A 20279-nucleotide genomic window follows, 5' to 3' on the forward strand; every position below is an offset into this window, starting at 1 on the left:
CACAATTGAGAAATACGTAGGAGCAAGGGAAACACCATCGTCGACCACAAAAAGATAAAAAGGCATAAAAAGAGATAAGAACGTAAAAAGGGAAAATAATATAAATTGAAGTCACATTTGCACATTGGATTAAAGGTTGTCGTCTCTTGTGACGGACGTGTGGGGTGCTAATACCTTCCCCATGCGTAAATACAACTCCCGAACCTTTCACTTAAAGTTCGTAGATCACGTCTTTTCCGGTTTTTTCGACGTTTTCCTCAAATAAACGTTGGTGGCGACTCCGCGTATATTCCTTTCTTGGAAGATGCACCCGTGAGTCATGTGTCACCCTCCCACCAAAGGGTAGGTTGCAACAATGTGTAATCGATTACACCTTTATGGTAATCGATTACCAGTGACTGATTTCAAAAAATTCATTTCCAAAAGTCACATTTCTTCTAGTGACTTGTTTCTGAAGATTCTTTCAAAAGTCATATCTTTTTAAAGTGATTAGTTTTAAAGGAATTGCCAAGAGTTACATGTTTTGACTTGAGTCATCAAGAAACTATAAATATGTGACATTGGCATGAAACATTAACAACAATCTCATTCATATCAATCATCTCTTTCAACATCTTCTTTCATTTCTTTCAGAACTTTCTTATTTCATCTTCTCTTCATCTTTCTAAAAGTTTTTGTTCAAAACTTTTTCTTCCAAGAAAAGTTCTTTGTTCAAAAACTTGTGATATTCATCTTTTTCATTCCCTTCTCCCTTTGCCAAAAAGAATTCGCCAAGGACTAACTGTCTGAATTCTTTTTGTGTCTCTCTTATCCCTTTTCCAAAAGAACGAAGAACTAACCGCCTGAATTCTTTTGTGTCTCCCTTCTCCCTTGTCAAAGAATTCAAAACGACACAGTCTGAGAATTCTTTTGATTCTTCCCTTTCCCTAAAACAAAAGATTTCAAAGGACTAACCACCTGAGAATTCTTTTGTTTCCCCCTTCACAAAGTTTCGAAGGAGTAACTGCCTGAGAACTTTGTCTTAACACATTGGAGGGTACATCCTTTGTGGTACAAGTAGAGGGTACATCTACTTAGGTTGTTGACTGAGAACAAAAGAGAGTACATCTCTTGTGGATCAGTTCTAATGGAGGGTACATCCACTAGGTTGTTCAAAGAGAACAAGGGAGGGTACATCCCTTGTGGATCTTTGCTTGTAAAAGGATTTTTACAAGGTTGAAAAGAAATCTCAAGGACCGCAGGTCGCTTGGGGATTGGATGTAGGCACGAGTTGTTGCCGAACTAGTATAAAACTCTTGTGTGTTTGTCTCCTTCTTCCCTACTCTTTTAATTTCTGCTGTGCACTTTAATTCCTGCTTTTACTTTTGGTTAAGTTTCTTTTCTATTCTTTGTTTTCTTAACAACATAATAAAACCCTAAGAAGAGTAATTTTTAATTAGTAAAGGTCTAGTAATGGTTAATTCAATCCCCCCTTCTTAATTATTTCGAGGCCACTTGATCCAACAAAAATATTTTGGAAGAGGAGTATCATTTAATAAGGTTCTAGCAATTTCTTCCAAAGACCTATTTTTCCTTTCAACAACTCCATTTTTTTGAGGGGTTCTAGGTTCAGAAAAGTTATGTTCAATGCCATGTTTTTTACAAAATAAATCAAATTCTTTATTTTCAAACTCACCCCCATGATCACTCTTAATAGATATAATTTTGAGATTTTTCTTATTTTGAATAACTTTTGCAAGTTTCTTAAATGCTTGAAATGCATCATCCTTATGAGTGATAAATAGTGTCCAAGTATATCTAGAATAATCATCAACAATGACAAGTGCATAATAGCTTCCACCAAAACTCATAATTCTAGAGGGACTAAACAAATCCATATGCAACAATTGTAATGGTTGAGTAATTGAAACAATGTTTTTGGATTTGAAAGAAACTCTAGTTTGTTTTCCCTTTTGACATGCATCACATAGTCTATCTTTTTCAAATTTCAATTTATGCAAACCAACAACTAAATCTTTTGAAATTAATTTATTTAAGTGTTCCATGTTTATGTGAGCAATACGTTTATGCCATAGCCATGGATCATCATCTTATTGGGGGATTGGGGAGCTTCAATTCCTTCTATATTTGATGGATCAACAAGAGTAAAGGAACAACCTCAAGGTGACTCTAAGGCTACATTGGCTCCAAAGGTATTGAGCCTTGAATATGTTACTAGGAAGCTGAAATAGAAAAATTTTCAATGGAAACAAATGAAATGGTAAATCTTATTTAAAGATATCAAATGGCTCCAAACAATATATAATAAAAATCTTAAGTTTTTAATTGTGATAAAATGCTTGTAAAAAGAACTCTTTTTTCTCTTATAAATATGATGAAATAAGTATTAATGTATTATAATAACATAGGAAGAAAAATCAGGTTTCTCAGAGTTTATGGATCACTTGATATATATGATGACATGTAGATATTTTTTGATATCTTGATAAAGGTTCTTACATAAACCTAACTTTTCTTCTTGCTTGGTCTAGGCAAGAGAGATGTGACTATTGAGTTTGTCAACTGCTAGAGAAGAAGGAAGACATTTTTCGCCAAAAAATGATGGGAAAGAGGGTTAATTTTGCATGACGCTCTGCCAAATCATCAAATCCTTATTTAGCAGTTAATGAAATTGGATTCCCTTTTATTTTGCTTTAAGATTATCATATCCTGAGGTAAGGATTGTAGTAAGGTGTCACTCATGTCCTTATTTGTTATTTTCTTTGTTTCTGTTATAAATTTCTGACATGTACTTAGTTAAGCAAAGTAATAACTGTTCATTTAATTGAAGAAGAACTCAAAACAAAGGTTTGTCAATTCTTGCCAATTGGCATTAAAATATTACATTTTTGGATTAGCTTTAAAAAATATTTCTACTACACCTTTGGCAAGCATGTGTTTAAAAAATATTTCTACTTTCTTGTATGTATATGCCAATTGGCATGTCTTTTTTGTAGTAGTGTGAGACCAAACAATGGCAGGCATGTGTTTAGGAGTTCTGATTCAATTCATTCATTCCTTTTTTTTTTCTAAGCATAAAATTAAAGCATTTTTTTAAGTATAACTCAAAACCATTAATGTTCTTGCTATTGGACTTTTGCATTACTTGAATTCAAGCATTCTGTTAACCCATGCTCCTTCATTGTGACCATAAATGTTTTCCAAGAAGTTTCCACCTTGTATTAGCTAATCAAGGAATAGATTGAAATAGAATGTTATGTAGATATATTTTCCAGTTTTTGTTATTAACTTATTATCTTATGGTGAGATATTACAGTGCAACAAGTGGAGGCTTGAATCAACAAAGAATTGGAGTAATTCTCTAGACTCTTGAGATTATTATAGTCAAACAAGGAATAGTTCATCTTGAGGTGTCTGTTCAAAACTAGAATAGTTCATTTTCAACTTACTTTCACGTACCAAATATTAAAGCACAAGCATCTCACTATAAGCTAATAGACATTTTGGGCAAATAGTTATTGACATTTGGGATAAATATTAAAGTGCATACATGCTCAATTTCTTTTCGGTGTCCAAGCCTAGTAATTTTTGGCTTATTCCTGCTGCCCCTACAAACAACTACTCTACCATAGACAGTCTTAAGCATATGTTCACTACTCTTTTCATTGCATCTAAATTTAAGTTTTGGATTTAACTTTAGATAGCTTTTCTACTTGAACCTCTCTCCGTACACTAACATATTCTAATCATTTTTTAATATTTAGTGCTTCAACTATATTGTAATTTCAATTTGATTTCATATGAAGGGAGGTAATAATCAAGAAACAACTCAAGTGAAACCACGTGGAATGCTCCATATGTGCCTAGTTCTAGGACAAACCATTTCACTAGGCGACTCCTTCAAGGTTTTTATTTTCCAAGCCTCTTATTTCTTTTAGATTTTTTAAATTCATTGAGTTTATTTGTGTTCTCATCCCACTATTTTGTTAAAAATCTTCTCCTTATCCTCTAAAAAAACACTCATCTTCTTTAAGTTCATTGGCTTTTTTAAAGTTCATTTGTTTTGGTAAAAAAAATGCATAGAACCAAATAGGATTCTAGAATATGAAAATCATATTTTAGAATAGCTATTTCGAAGTAGGGATGAGTAATTTTCACATTCCATAATAGTTATTCCATAATGCAAATTTCAAATTCCAAAATAGTTATTTTGGAAAGGAGGTGTCTGGTTAAAGGGGTATTTTTCTTCGTTGGTATCTTTTTGGAGGTGAGAAAGAAAAAAAAAGAGGTGCAAAAAGTTAAATCCATAATCTAATAACACATCTCATTTACATATTAGGTCAGTTCCAAAGTTTCAAACTGAAAATTGAGAAAAAAATCAGATCCAAAAATATCAGTTTTTTGGATTGGTTTTCATTTTTTTTATCAGTTCGATTCTAAACACGCCTAGTTACCCCGTTCCCTTGATCATTTGATTGAAAAGTAATTAAGTAATATTAATTATGTTATTTATGTAATAGAAGTAAATAATTAAAATAATAATAATAAATACTAACAATATATAATAAAATAATAATAAAGTATTTTTATCCATTATTAATTTTTCTTTTTTTCTTACTTACCAAACAACTTTAATTCAAATATTTATCCTCTATTTCACTTTAACCGAAAAATCTTAATTTTCACTTTGTTACACTTAACTCCCTCCATTTCTAAATATAAGACTCTAGCTTTTTTTAATTTTGTTTGTGCATTTTGTAATATTCTTTTCAAATTGTCATTTATATTAATTATTTTCTACCCAAATTAAATTTGAACATGTAACACTTTTACTAGATTAATTCTTAGAATGGATGCACATCAATCTTTTAATCTTACAATGTACATGCATGTTACTACAGAACAAACCTTCAACATCAGGTTTGAAGGACTTTTAACATTGGTTTAGAATCGATGTTGAATCAACTGTCATTGAAAGTAGACAACTTTCGACAACGGTTTAAAAATCGATATTAAAAGCTACTTCAAGGATATAATATAGTAATTATAACTAATAATTGAATATAGTCTTTTAAAGATATGATTGCCATTTTAAAGATAATTTAAAGTTAATAATAATTTTATTATTGGGATTTAATTTGTACAATGTGAAACTATTTTTTTTTTTTGCACCCAAAAAATCTAAAATTTTAGGTGAAGATAAATTGAAAAGTATTGTTTTAATCTTAATTATTTTTTAGATTTAATGAACTTATTGAATACTACATGGAACATTTTGCAACGACCAAAAGGAAATCTTAGAATTACTAAAAATGTATCTTAGGTCAACAATATTACAAGATAGATTAAATAAATTAGTAACTTATATATTAACTGTGAAATACTAGAATTAATTGATGAATTATTTTTCACTTCAATTTTTTGTTTTATTTTAGGTCTCATTCTTTAGACACGGCCATGGTAAAACCCATCATGTTCAAATGTAGCATGAAAAAATAAGTCATATTCTCACATCACAACTTGCTTAAGCTCTTAATTTTCAATTGGTATTTGAGACCATAAAATTAATGTTATATAATAAAATGTGGATTTGTATATAAAAAAAATATAGGGTTTTCAAGGAATCTAAAAGTTTTATATAATGATGGAAAACAACATCAACAATATTATACATATACAAAGATCAAATTTATTATGATTAACTGGTGCAACTCCATTCTTAGCACTAGCAACTTCTTTCTAAGGAACTATAATAAAGACTACCAGTTCATATGTTTAAAATTGAATTTGAACTACTTCATTGAAATTCAAACCTGTTCTGAACTGACTCCCTAAAATCCAAACTAATTCGATTATGAAAACTGCATCATATTATTTGTTTGATTTGTTTCAATTTTTTACAGGGAACCAAACCATGCTCACCCTTAATTTAAATAGTGGAAATGTTTCCAATTTTTTTATGATAAGATTTATGAATCTGGGGAGCAAAATAGCTCTTCATGTTTGTGTGTAACCAAAACCAAGGTGTGAATCACTAATTCCTAAAGGACCATAAGGGTGGCAAAATGTTTCAACTTTCAAAAACCAAACTAGTTAGCAATCAATAATTATCACCAAACAAGGATTCTTATTGAACCAACTAGTTCCAAGAAAAAGCATTTTTTAGTGTGTATCCGACTACAAAAAACTATTTCAATTTAATGGTTACACTAAATGGTGTAATCCATGCATTTTACACTAATTTAATGACTAAAGTAAGACTTGAGGGGAAATTAAAATTGTTAACTTACTTGTACCATAAGATATTTTCTATCTTGAGGATTCTAAAACATACCATAGCTAGTCCTGACATCACTCTTGATTCCATGTACAAGATAGAAATGCCACGTTTCATGAAAAAACTTAAATACATAACACTAATCTAAACTATAAAGAGAAATATCACATTTCTCTTGAGGATTGTTCTATTTCATTTCATATCAATATTTTATTCCAACCTTTCATTTCACCCACCTTCAATTATTCAAACATAGCCTAAGAATCCTTGAGCCTTACAATTATGAAACTTAAATACATAACACTGATTTGAACTATAATGATACCTATAAATAGAAGCCACAAAAATTGATTGACAATCCCAATTTTAATCATCTTTTCTACTGCTTTTGCATCAATGTCTTTCTAGTACTTTTGCAAGAGTTGTTAATTATGGGTAAGTTTACGATTCAAAAAGTAGAAATGTGAGAGAGAGAGAGAGAGAGAGAGAGAGAGAGAGAGAGAGAGTTGAAAGCATAAACGCTTGGCCTTAGGAGTAGCGGAGTCCAAGATTTCCATATCTCACCTTATGGTCCAGATCATGCTTTGTGGAGACTGATAATTGTCAAATATGAGCTAATTTGATAGTCAATTTTGACTAGTAAATGGGTGTAATTTCTTTACTTTATTATTGTTTTTAAGGAAATAATTAAGAAATAACATCTTGGCTATTTTTGATAAGCAGAAGTCAAGAGAAGAAGAATTCAAGTGTTTTGAAGGGAAATTAAGGCAAAAAGTAGAAGAAAAAATAAGCATTGAAGAATTAGACAGCTCACTCAACATTGAAAAAATAACCCTTGTAATGTAACTGCTCTTCTTATCTATTAATGCAATTTCAATTTCTATTGTTTCTTTTCTGATTTTCATCTTTATTGTGTGGTTTGGCCATCCATGCATCTGTTTTTAAGGGTTATCTATTGGGAAATGGTAATGTCTAAAGGACTGGGAAAGGGCCTCTCAACATTGCATTACTAGGGATAAAGTGACTTTGTTGTGCCTCTGCATACATCTTTATACTTAATGTTGTATATTATTCAATCTTTACAAAGGGATTTGGGAGAGTGAATACATAAATTAGGCTCTTCATCATGAGGGATCAGGGTTCAACATATTAGTAGATGTGGGTGGAAATTGGGAAAACAATTAATAGACAAAAACTTTAATATTGCATCAAGGGTAGTTAGGCATGCTAGGCCCCAACATAATTGCATTCTGAAATCATCTTTGTTCTCTTCTTGTTTATTTTATTATTCTTACCTTTTAAAATACAAGTTCTTTCTTCTTCCTATTCTATTCTACACCCTCTTCTATTGCTTACAAATTGGGTATTTTCCAATGCAAGTACAAACAAAGTACCTGTGGACTCGATACTCGATCTTCTGTTTTAATCTTTACTACTTGTGATAAAATTGGTACACTTGCCAATTGCTTAACAAGTTTTTGGTGCCGTTGTCGGGGACTTTGTCCTTCATACTTGGTTGTCACATATCCCAATCTCAATGCAAGTTTTCTTTATTATGTTATTTTCTTATTATTTTATTTTATTTTATTTCTCTGTTTTTAATTCTTTTACCTTGATAATCTGCACGGTAGTGTTCTTTTTCTTATATGCGAGGTACAGTTGCAGGGGAAAAGCTTGTTCCCTTAAACCTAGAGATAGAAGCAACTTACAGACAGAACAACACTGCAAGAAAAAGGAGAGAGCAATAAGAGGTGCAAATCAATCAAGGAGAGAAATCAATCAAGGAGAGAGAAGATCCTCATTTGAATTATCCTTTCCTTCTTTTGTGACCAGTCCGCATCCTTTCCTTAAAGAACGCATCATGGCAGAGGATTATCCACAGATGATGACTCTAAAGGATTACTCTAGCTCCACCACACCTCAGTACTTCATTAGCATAGTCAGACCAGATGTGCAGGCAACCAATATTTCATATCCACATTCTTTCATCCAGCTGATCCAGGGGAATTTGTTTCATGTCCTGCCAAATAAAGATCCGTACGCACATCTAGCCACATACATCGAGATTTGCAACACGGTGGAGATAGCAGGAGTGCCAAAAGATGCCATCCGCCTCAATCTATTTTCTTTCTCTTTGGCTGGTGAAGCAAAAAGATGGCTTCACACATTCAAGGGGAATAGCTTGCGGACATGGGACGAGGTGGTGGAGAAGTTCCTGAAGAAGTACTTTCTGAAGTCTAAGACTGCTAAAGGAAAGGTGGAAATCTCATCCTTCCACCAACACCCTAACGAATCGCTGAGTGATGCCCTTGACTGCTTCCATAGGTTACTCTAGAAGACTCTTACACATGGGTTCAACGAGCTAGTTTAGCTCAACATCTTCATTCATGGCTTGCAACCCAAGTCCAAGCAGCACTCGACGCCTTCGCTGGTGGGAAGATCAAGTTGAAGACTTCAGAAGAAGCCATGGAGCTGATAGAGAATATGGCAGCCACTGATCACGCCATCTTTCTTTATCAAGCCTACACGCCTACCATGAAAAGCCTTCTTGAGCTTACTTCTCAAGATGCTATGTTGGCTCAAAACAAGCTCCTGACCAAGACCTTAGAGACTCTTACAGCCATATTGAGTAATCTTCCCTAACAACTACATGCAGTGCAACCCCCTCCAGCCATGCACAATAAGGGATGCAACATTTGTGGGGGTGCTCAAGAGTGAGGCTCATGGATGGTTCAAGACGACGCAGCCAACGAGGTCAACTACATGGGAAGTCAGAATCGTCAAGGATTCTATCAAGGAGGACAATCAAGATTCTATCAGAGAAGTAATTTTTCGCAGGGCCACAGTTGAAGATCTCATCCAGGGAATAGTTTCAACCAAAGAGGTTCATCTCATCAGCCTCCTAGCCAAGATCTCAGCTGACAGGAGAAGCCCACTAAGCTGGAGGAATTGCTGGTATAATTCATACAGAGTATCGCATCACACCAGAAGAGTACTGATGCAATAATCAGAAATCTGGAGGTACATATGGGCCAACTAGCTAAGCAAATGGCTGAAAGGCCCATCGAAACCTTTGGGGCCAACACTGAGAAGAACCCCTAGGAAGAATGCAAGGCAATCGTCACCCGAAGCCACAAGCAAAAGGACGCTGAAGCTGACAATGTATTGCAGGATGCGAGCAAATAAGAGGATACAAAGAGGGAAGAAAATGATGGGGGGAAGAAGATTGACAAGGTCTCTGGACTTAGGCAACATGATATCTGGCCAGATCACATAGATTGCCCAGTCCAACACCTCCCAGCTCGGATTTCCTACGTTGATCACGACACCATGTGATGTTCAGGGGGTCACCTCAGATACCCTGGCATTCGAGTCGCTCAGTCCCATGATCAATTTAGCATACATTAGGAAGAACTGTTGGAACCTAGAAAACCCTTTCATCATCTTCCCAGGATCAAGGAGGGTCCGAGCCAAAGCAGCACCAGATGCACCTCCAATTTCTGCACCATCAGGCCCACCACAATCAGTTCCACCTGCAACCACCAGCCAGCCTTCTTCATCTTCCTCCCTGCCGGTGCCGCTAGCACAGATGGTACATAGCGTCCACCTTGGCTAGTGATTCGTTATTGAGAGTCTTCATCCGCTCTTAGTCCAGCTTGGCCTCCATCCACCACTCATGACGCTAGAGGACTTCCTTCAATGAGTCGCCTAGCCAGGAGACTAGCCCTCACCTGACCCGGGGGGGGGGGGGGGGGGGGGTGAGACCTCTAGCGCTGAAGATGCCGTAGACACCACCAGGGCGATTATGTTGCAGACCTTATAGCAACACAAGGAGAGTGGGACCCATGGCCCACATAGGACTAAATAATTTTCTTTTCTTTTTCTTTCTTCCTTTAGTTTATTTTGCTTTATTTTATTTTCTTTTAAATTTCAATGTACTTTTCTTTTCAGTAATGATAATTTAATTTCAGAAATTTAATTCAGTTATTAAATAAAAAAAATAAAAATGCATGATAGACAAACAATCAATGAGTGGCTTGTTAGACAAGTGGCCTCAATATCTTAAGAAGGAGGGTTGAATTAAGATACCAAACTATCCCCAATTAAAATTTAACTCTCTTTTTAATTCATAATAAAACCCTAATTATGAATTATTTCAAGAACAATTCAAAATAAACTTCTTTAAAGCGAAATATAAATTGCAATAAAGTAAAAGAAGTTTAAGCGAAGAGATAATGCAAACTCAGTTTTTATACTGGTTCAGCCATGCCCTGTGCCTACGTCCAGTCCCCAAGCAACCCGCTTAAGATTTCCACTATCTTGTAAAATCCTTTTACAAAACTCTGAATCACACAGGGACAACTCTTCCCTTGTGTTCAGATAACCTTACAACTTAAGAAACCCTTGGTCCCTTAATCAATCTCTTTGAAGAAGAAGAAGAAGAAGAATTCTCTCTTGAAGAGAAAGATATTACAATTGAAGATCACTTAAGATTCCTTATTGAATTTGCAAGTGTTTTGGCCAAGGAATTCTTTTTGAGAGTTATAAGACAATTTGGTATTGAGAGGATAAGACAATTTGTTTAGGAAAACTCTCTAAGGAATTTCGTGTCCCAAGTCACCTATTTATAGGCCTTTGATGGTCATTCAAAAACTTCTTGAACAGTTGTGACTCTTGGGAGTTATTTTCGAAAATTCCTTACTGGTAATCAATTACATAACTGCTGTAATCGATTACAAAGTTAGTTTCTGAAGAGTTATGACTCTTCATATTTGAAATTTGAATTTTCATGTCTAGTAATTGATTACACACAAGTTGTAATCGATTACAGGCTTTAAAATTTAAATTCAAATTTCTAAAGGTTGTTATAAAACATTTACAACTTCTGGTAATCGATTACATGCTTAAAATTTAAATTCAAATTTCATAAAAGCATTTCATAAATTATTTTGGCAACTGGTAATCGATTACAGCCTCTGGCAATCGATTACCACAGAGTAAATATCATATTTATGAAATCTCAAAAAACTTTTGGAAAATATCCTTTGGCCAAACCTATGCATTATCAATAAAGAAACTCTTCCTTAGATTCTAGGAACTATGTTCATCAATTATCTTGAATTTCTGGATTCTTGACTTGGATCAAATGTGAAAAGTGCTTATCTTTGGCGTCATCAAAAGTTCATCAATTATTTTGCTTTATTTTATTTTCTTTTAAATTTCAATGTACTTTTCTTTTCAGTAATGATAATTTAATTTCAGCAATTTAATTCAGTTATTAAATAAAATAAAATAAAATTGCATGATAGATAGGCAATCAATGAGTGGCTGTGACTGTTTTGAATGAATTGATGCATGAGATACTGATGAGATAGTTGTGAAAGTTTTGATTCTTGTGAGCACAAGTTATTGGAAAATGATGAAGTATGAATTGAAACACAAGAGTGAAGAGGTTAGTAAGTCCAAACAGAAATCATGGTATGGTAAGCCAAGCACTTCATAAATGTCCGGTGAGATGTGTGACCTTATAATTGTGAGAGAATGATTGTTCTTAATTCCCTAATTTTGCATGATTCTTGGACTGTTTGAGTACATACATAGGGTGGAAATGATCAAGGCCTTGTTTGATGTTCTTAGCCACTTAGCCAAATAGCCAACCTGTTATTTGAATGAATCCCTTGCACTCTATTGAGCCTAATGCAATTAATTGCTTTTTGAAAACCTAAGCCTAATGAAAGTAATGACCACCTTATCTTAGGTTGTAAGAGAGCCCGGGTCAAGGCAAATTTACCCTTAATTTGGGGGAGAGGGAATGCTGGTATTGGTGAAAAAAATTTTGCTTCAAGAAACAACACACACTCAAAAATAAAATAAAATATGATGAGTTGCTACAACACCAAGTTCTATTGTTTAAAAAAAAAGCCCTAATGTTCAAAGAAATAGTTGATAATAACTTAGGTTCCAAATAAAGTTTGTGTGTTGTTAAGGAATAAAAGGCAACTGGGTCTTTTGAAATACAAGTCATGGGTTATCAGGTAGGTGCTTTCTTATAACTTTGTTTTTCCAAGAAAAAAACCATGAGTTCCTTGTTAGCCCAGCCAAGTTACAAGCCTTAAAAGCCCTTTGTAATCCAAAATATGTATGTATGTTTGCTTTAACTGAGAAGAAGTGCAAAGTTGGGAACATTGGTTCAATTGTTGATTTTGAAAATATATTAAGTCAAGACACTTGTGCGATGAGGGAAACACTAAGCCTTGTGAGGAATGAAGTGTTGCAATTATGCCTTGATGAAGTTTTATTTTCTAACCTTTTTCATCTTCATGTGCATTCAGTCATGTTTCATCACAAGACCAAGACAAGAGCAAAACTAGGATCAGATACTGAAAGAATTGAAAGGATTCACAATTATCTCATGTGTTGATACTTTCAGACTTATCTTTTGCTTGATGACGAGCAAATGTTTTAATTTGGGGGAGTTTGATAACTGTGAAATATAAGCTAATTTGATAGTCAATTTTGGCTAATAAATGAGTGTAATTTCTTTACTTTATTATTGTTTTTTAGAATATAATGAAGAAATTAACATCTTAGTTATTTTTTATTAGCAGAAGTCAAGAAAAGAAGAATTCAAGTGCTTTTAAGGGAAATTAAGGCAAAAAGTAGAAGAAAAAAAGCCTTGATGAATTGGACAGCTCGCTCAGTGCGTAAGGTCAGGCTCAACGCACACTCTCGCTTAGCGGGCAAAGTCAGGCTCAGCATGTAGTCTCGCTAAGTGTGCAACTCGGGCTTATCGCGCAGTCTCGCTCAGCGCACAAGCTAGGCTTAGCGTGAGAAGGCCCATAAGGAAAGCCCAAGGCATGCTTAGCGCGCTTAGCGTGAAGTCAACATGAAAAATAAGCTACCTCATGCCTATAAAAGGAGTATGAGGTAGAAGGAAAAGACACACCAAGTCTCAAAGCTCTCCAGTGAAGAAATCCAAAGTCTAAGCCTCTCACTTAGGGGAAACCCTCTTTCCTTAACCATTCCCCCTTTTCTTACTACTAGTCATCCATCCTCTTCTTCTATTAGCCTTTGAAGTGTAAAGTCTCTCATGGCTATGAGAGGCTAAACCCCTCTGTTGGAGCCTATCAGCCAAAGCCCTTGTAATGTAGTTGCTCTTCTTATCTATTAATGCAATTTCAATTTCTATTGTTTCTTTTCTGCTTTTTATCTTTATTGTGTGGTTTGGCCATGCATGCATCTGTTTGTAGGGGTTATTCATTAGGAAATGGTAATGTCTAAAGAACTGGGAAAGGGCATCTCAACATTGCATTACTAGGGATAAAGTGACTTTGTTGTGCCTCTGTATACATCTTTATACTTAATGTTGTTTATGATTTAATCTTTGCAAAGGGATTTGGGAGAGATAATACATAAATTAGGCTCTTCATCATGGGGGATTAAGGTTGAGCATATTAGTAGATGTGAGTGGAAATTGGGAAAGCAGTTAATAGAGAAAAACATTAATATTGCATCGAGGGTAGTTAGGCATACTAGGCCCCAACATAATTGCATTCTGAAATCATCTTTATTCTCTTCTTGTTTATTTTAATATTCTTACCTTTTTAAAATTCAAGTTCTTTCTTCTTCCTATTCTATTCTACACCCTTTCCTATTGCTTACAAATTGGGTATTTACCAACGCAAGTACAAACAAAGTCTCTGTGGACTCAACACTCGGTCTTCCATTTTAATCTTTATTACTTGTGATAAAATTGGTACACTTGTCAATCGATTGACAGAGACCTACATCTGCACTAAGACCTTTAGAACTAGGGCGCGAGAGTGCAACGACAAGGATCTTTTCCAGTCAAAGACGGTGTCGTTGAAGTCACCAGATCAGGGTTCAGAAACGGTGAGGGAAAGCATGATAGCAAGGGTGAAAGTGAATATTCAACTACATCAAGAATGAGAGCATGATGGCAAGAGTGAGAATGAATCTTCACGTACCCTAGTAGTGGAGGCCAAGGGTTTCAAATGCACACCAATAAAGGCCAAGGGCGACAGTATGGTTTGGGCGATGACGATAGGGGACAACACATCATTGGGCGATGAAGATTAGGGGTTAAGGTTTGGATTAGGCATGTGGAGACGATGAAGGAGCTTAGAGAGGAACAAGTCAAGCTTATAGAGTAAATAGAATAGAACGAGTGAGAGTAGGTTTTAGAAAAAGAACAACATCATTTTTCAAAAACTGTTATTAAAGTGTATTGAATAAAATCAGTTTTGTCAAAGCCAACATTACCAAGCATTGAACAACATCAATTTTATCAAAACCAATGTTAACGAGCATTAAATAACATCGATTTTGACAAAACTGATGTTAACAATGTTTATTTATTTACAAAAATGTCACCACACATTATTTCACATTGGTTTTTCTTATAACCGATGTTAAATTGGCGATGTTGAATGCATATTTTCTAGTAGAGTTATTTTAACCAGTGCTATGAAGGAACTTAAGAGATTCCATGGTAATCCTTCCTAGATTAAACTTTTACTTCCACTTCACTAGATTGAAGTAAAGGTAAGTTATTTAATTAATGCTTTAATCTTGTTGGTGACATTTTGTAACTTTGTATATGACCTTTAACTTCATTTCATATTAAATTTAGAGTCATATTCAATCCAAAGGCTATGAGTGTGGTTATAATGTCATGCACGGGATGTAGACCATAGTCATGGGGGGTTTAAAGTATGAATGAAACACGATATACTAGTTTGCTTTAACAAGTTTCAATTATTAACTTTTAATTATAAAATGTCATTAACTTGCTCTCATTAATATGCTAGTTTACATTATCCTTTTAATAATCCGTTGCACAAATTTTTGTACCGAGGGTTCAAATCCCTCTCTTTCCATTGATAATTTGATATATTTTGTTGAACTTCTTTGTTTTCCTTGTTTGTTTGATTTTTTTATTTACTAGTTAAAGATGTTAAAATAAAGAAAATCCTAAAAATATTTCAAAATCCAGCACAAGCAAGAAAAACAGAGAATCCACATTTTTCTTATTCTTCACACCCTGGATTACGTCCTGGATCGTTAGATAGGAATCTAAAGATAATGTGATTAACTTATGTTTAATATACATTGTAGTGGTTTAGTATGGAACACCATTGGAATTGTAGAAGATTACAACAATATGAAAGGAATGGTCAAAATATTTGTTTAAATGTAAAAATAATGCATTGATCAATGTTTGACAATGTTTCATATGATACATATCATTTGAAACATATTTATTGATGTTAATTAATTAATTTATAATTTGGTCTGGATTGACTAAGTCTATTTCCTATATTTGTTTTGGTCTAGTCTACTTGGATTTGTTTTGTTGTTAAATTACAGGTTGGGTTGGCTGTAAAACAAAATAAATATTACAAAAAAACTTAAACTATGACGGTTCCTAGGAAACTGTCATAGAAAGTCCATCTTCTACAACTATTTTGAGAAAAATTATCAATGATGTTGATATTTCTATGATTATTTTTTTGGAAACTGTCATAGAAATTTCATTTTCTATGACAATTTTATGAAAAATGATCATAAAACTACACGCAAAAAGACTTTTATTGTAAAAATGTAACATATTCTATGACGGTTTTAAAACCATCGTGGATAGTGGTCCACATTCTATGACGACAGATTCCATGATGGTTAAAAAAGAATCATAATTAAAGGCCTTATTTGTAGTAGTGTATGTTGCACAAATTTATGTAATCCTTAAATCCTTAAGCAAAAGAACCTAAGTTCATTCACCGTACTATCAATCCCTTGAATTAGCATAACCAAACAACTTGCATTAAGAAAAAGGGTTCATCGATGACTAGTTCTCTTTACCTATCCCTAGACATTAAGAAATTGGTTATCTTTTTTAGTTCACAATCCAAAAGGAATTCTCAATTATCAATGGAATTGAAGAATCATGTAAGTAGTTGATTAGACTATAACAAAGCATGAAAGAAGAACAATAACAATTTTTTATTGAATAAAAACTAAAGTAGCAATTACATGAAAGTAAGACCAATTACATTAAACCCAAACAAATGAAAAACTTTGTGACACCTTCTACCCCACACATATATGTAATAATAATAATAATAATAAAGGAATAAGAATGCAGAATTAATTAAAAGTTTTAAAACACATTTAAATAAAAGCATTTTAAAACGGTAAAAGGTTTGTATTCACTTTTCTAACATCATAATAGAACTTGTCCAAGTAAATAACAAAATCATCCCGGCTCATAACAAGGTTGTTCATTCTGAATGAAAAGAAGTCAAACTAATAGTGGAAAACATAAAACAACTATACTATTCATGGAATTATAATATATGAAATAAAACCCTATGCTCAGATGTCACATTTATCAGAGCATTTTCCTAGCAAAGGCTAAGCCTCTCCATCTCCAGCATGGAATTCATCATATGTTGGCTCACCTGAAACAAAATGGCATTTAGCCCAAACACAAACACACAATAGGAATGAGTTATCACATTCATATATAATAAAACACTAGAGCATGTGAAGCATATAATACTTAGAGCTAAATTTACATAAGCAACATCACTTAACAAAATCACACACATTATTCACACTTATTCAAGTTTACACACTCTAGAAAATAACACCAAAACCTCAATCATTAACTCAATGATAGTCAAATACAAGTGTTTGCAACATATACACTAGACTTAAGCCTACATGCAATGTGGTATCATTTTCAGTGAAAAACCTCGTCGGGCGCCTAGGAGTACATGACAAGACATGCCTCACAATGGGTAAATCAAGTCACTCTTAGTAAAATCATAGGGAGACCAGTCGGAGTCATTTTGTTTTGTGAGAATATTTCAACCATGTGGAATCAGCACAGGCTTAAAGAAACACTCAAATCGAGTGTATTTCCCTCCTAATTTAGGTCCAACCTAGAAAACATTTTAACACACAAACTCTATCTATAAACTATGCAATACACATAACTAGTCAATTGTTTTCAAAATCGTTTTAACTCATCACGCATGAACTTGTTGCCCTTAAAGGGTCTTACAGTTATGTAATTGTATAATTCATAGCTCACAATTCATTACATACTTCACTTATACTCATATATCATATTATACATTCATAGCAATGTTTACAAGACATAACCCATATACATATACATCGACTCGAATAATTTTCAAAATCATATCACAACAACACTATAATATCTTCAATGTTAATTAATTAATAACAATATAAACTTTATGTAGTATACACACACTAACCAAATCAAAGCAGTAAGTATAAAACACTGATATGCACCTCTAAGTCTCAATTAACTAACTACAAAATATACTTAACAAATAGATAAGCATATATTATAATAATAAAATATATCTAATTTCAAAGCTTTTAAATGTATTTACATGTAGCAAATATATATAACACACCACTATACAAATACATGTAATACTATATATATATATATATATATATATATATATATATATATATATATATATATATATGTATGTATGTATGTATGTATGTATGTATGTATGTATGTATGTATGCATGTATATCCTAAACGCATTTCGATGAAGCCATGGAAATCTAGCAATGAGAAACAACAGCTTGATTTCGTGTACTGTACCATCATCACGGAAATTAATCATAATTTTTTCAGAATTACTTCAGCAATAAAATACAATTAGGTAGAATTTATTATTGACAAAAAGAGAAAATGCTATGAACATCTAAAGAAAATTATACAATAAAGGAAAAGAAAGAGCTCACTCCCCTTATGGTAAACTCCTCCTTGCTTAATTCATCAATTATAAAATGCCCAATTTTTAGGGTTTCCACTCAACACAGGAACACATCAATTTCACAATAATTTCACATCAGGACACCAATTGGCCTTTCAAACACAATCAACCTGCGAGTAAAAACATAAGAACATAATTGAATTCCATAAAACAATTCAAAATAACACAAAAATTGATCCTTTAGGGATCCCTACACATGTTGATTTTAATACCTAAGCTTGAGTAACTCATGTCTTACCTCAATGTAGTCGCTCAAGCATTATCTGTTAGCATTGGTGGCGTTTCTGGTGCTCTCCAAAGCTCCTCCTTTGGTTGCTATGTTAGGGTTTTTGAGCGTTAGAGAAAAAGGAATAAAAAATATTTTGTAAAGCTGTTATGGGTTAAAAGTTCCTATATATAGTGAGAAATCTAATGACCTAATTTTTATTCTTATTCATTATTTTATATTAAACAAACAAAGGAAACGGGCTATTACAAACGCAGCCATTCACAACCATGGGGGAAGAAGCAATTGATGGAGAAATAATGGAAGATGAATCCTTAAGCATCAAAGCCATCATGCAACATCTCAAATCCCTTGTCCTTTTCATGCACAACATTTGGAACCCTAAGCTATAACATAAAATCTCTATTTAAAACTATGGGCTAATAAGGATTCAAGCCCAAAAGACAACAAAATGAAAAATTGGAGTTAATTCTTGTAGGAGTTTATGTAGAGGTGTGCAAATATTTGTACAAGCTTCATTGGTACATCTTCATTGCTTGCTCCAAGCTTCAATAAAATTCCTGCAAACAAGAAAACAACCCAAAGATCAATAGTAAAATGGTATAAACCAAAAATCGTAACTAAACCAAGCTTTTATTGAAAACTCAACTAAAATGAACATAAACAAAGCTCAAAAGCATGAACGATATCACATAATTGTCCCTAAACTACTACAAAATGTAGGAATACAAGGCAATTTATCAAGGTTCTAAGCCTTGGGGTTCTATCCTTGTATAACCTTAGCTGATATTCATGTTGTTTGAAAGTGATCTAGCATTTCATGAAAAAAATGATATCCTGAGTATAAGTATAACCTTTGATCAAAAGGAGTCAACCTTGTCAAGGAAAAGTACAGAGAGAGAGAAAAGAAAGAATGTAAAAAAAAAAAAAAACCAACTTTGAGTGTTAGAAGTTTGCAACATAATTTTGGCAAAGAAAGGACAACAATAGTCTCTCTCCTAGCTTAGAAGAAGACATACCAAAAGGAGAAATTACTTAAGCACAACCCTTTGTGAGATGAATGATTTAATGACAATAAACTTTGAAGAAGCAGGTTTTAATTAAGTCCAATAGACTTTTGCTATAAATGGTTTTGCCTTGAAGTGATTTCAAAGAAACAAGCCTTATCAAGAAGCATGGAGAAAAGGTGTGAAGCATTGGCATATGCCTTTTGATTGTCAAATCTAAATCATGACTAACTTCAAAAGCACGAAAACATAAACAAAAGGGAAATCATGAGTTATATGACAAGAAGCATGATTTTGGAGGTAGTTTAAGTCAAGGGGTAGACACCAAAAGCTACACATAACTTAATAATTATTGGGGGATGCAATGTTGAGACAACAAGTGAAGATAGATGTGTCTACATAATTAGGAAGCACACTTTGGGAGTTGTAAAGATCTACTCCATGTAGTAGTTTACTAATGCATTATATTGATAAAGCTCTCTTGATCCAACAAATCTATTCGAAAGAGAAAAGAAAGGGTTGAGTCCTACAAAACAAGGCAACCATGCATGAAGAAGAATAGTCTTTCACAATCTGCAACGATCAAGAACATATCAACACTATTTTGCAGAAGACTCACTTTTTCTTAAGAAGTAGCAAGCCTCAAGATTGTGCTAAAAAGGATAAGCCATGACTTCTAAGAAAAAAGCAAGCACCAATAGATATAACTCAATTCAAAGTTGTGTGCAAGTTGTTCCAGCCAAGAAAGTAGGAGGAACCAATTATGTGATGGAGACAACTCACAATGAATCTCTTTGTCCTCCAAGCCTCTTAAGATAAGGAGTAACGAATCTCATGGGCCTCCAAGACAAGGTCCAATAATCATCTTCAAAAAAATCTATATAAGGACATTGAAGTGCAACTAGAGTTCTTTGTCA

Source organism: Glycine max, chromosome 9, assembly GCF_000004515.6.
Source record: "Glycine max cultivar Williams 82 chromosome 9, Glycine_max_v4.0, whole genome shotgun sequence".
NCBI lineage: Eukaryota > Viridiplantae > Streptophyta > Magnoliopsida > Fabales > Fabaceae > Glycine > Glycine max.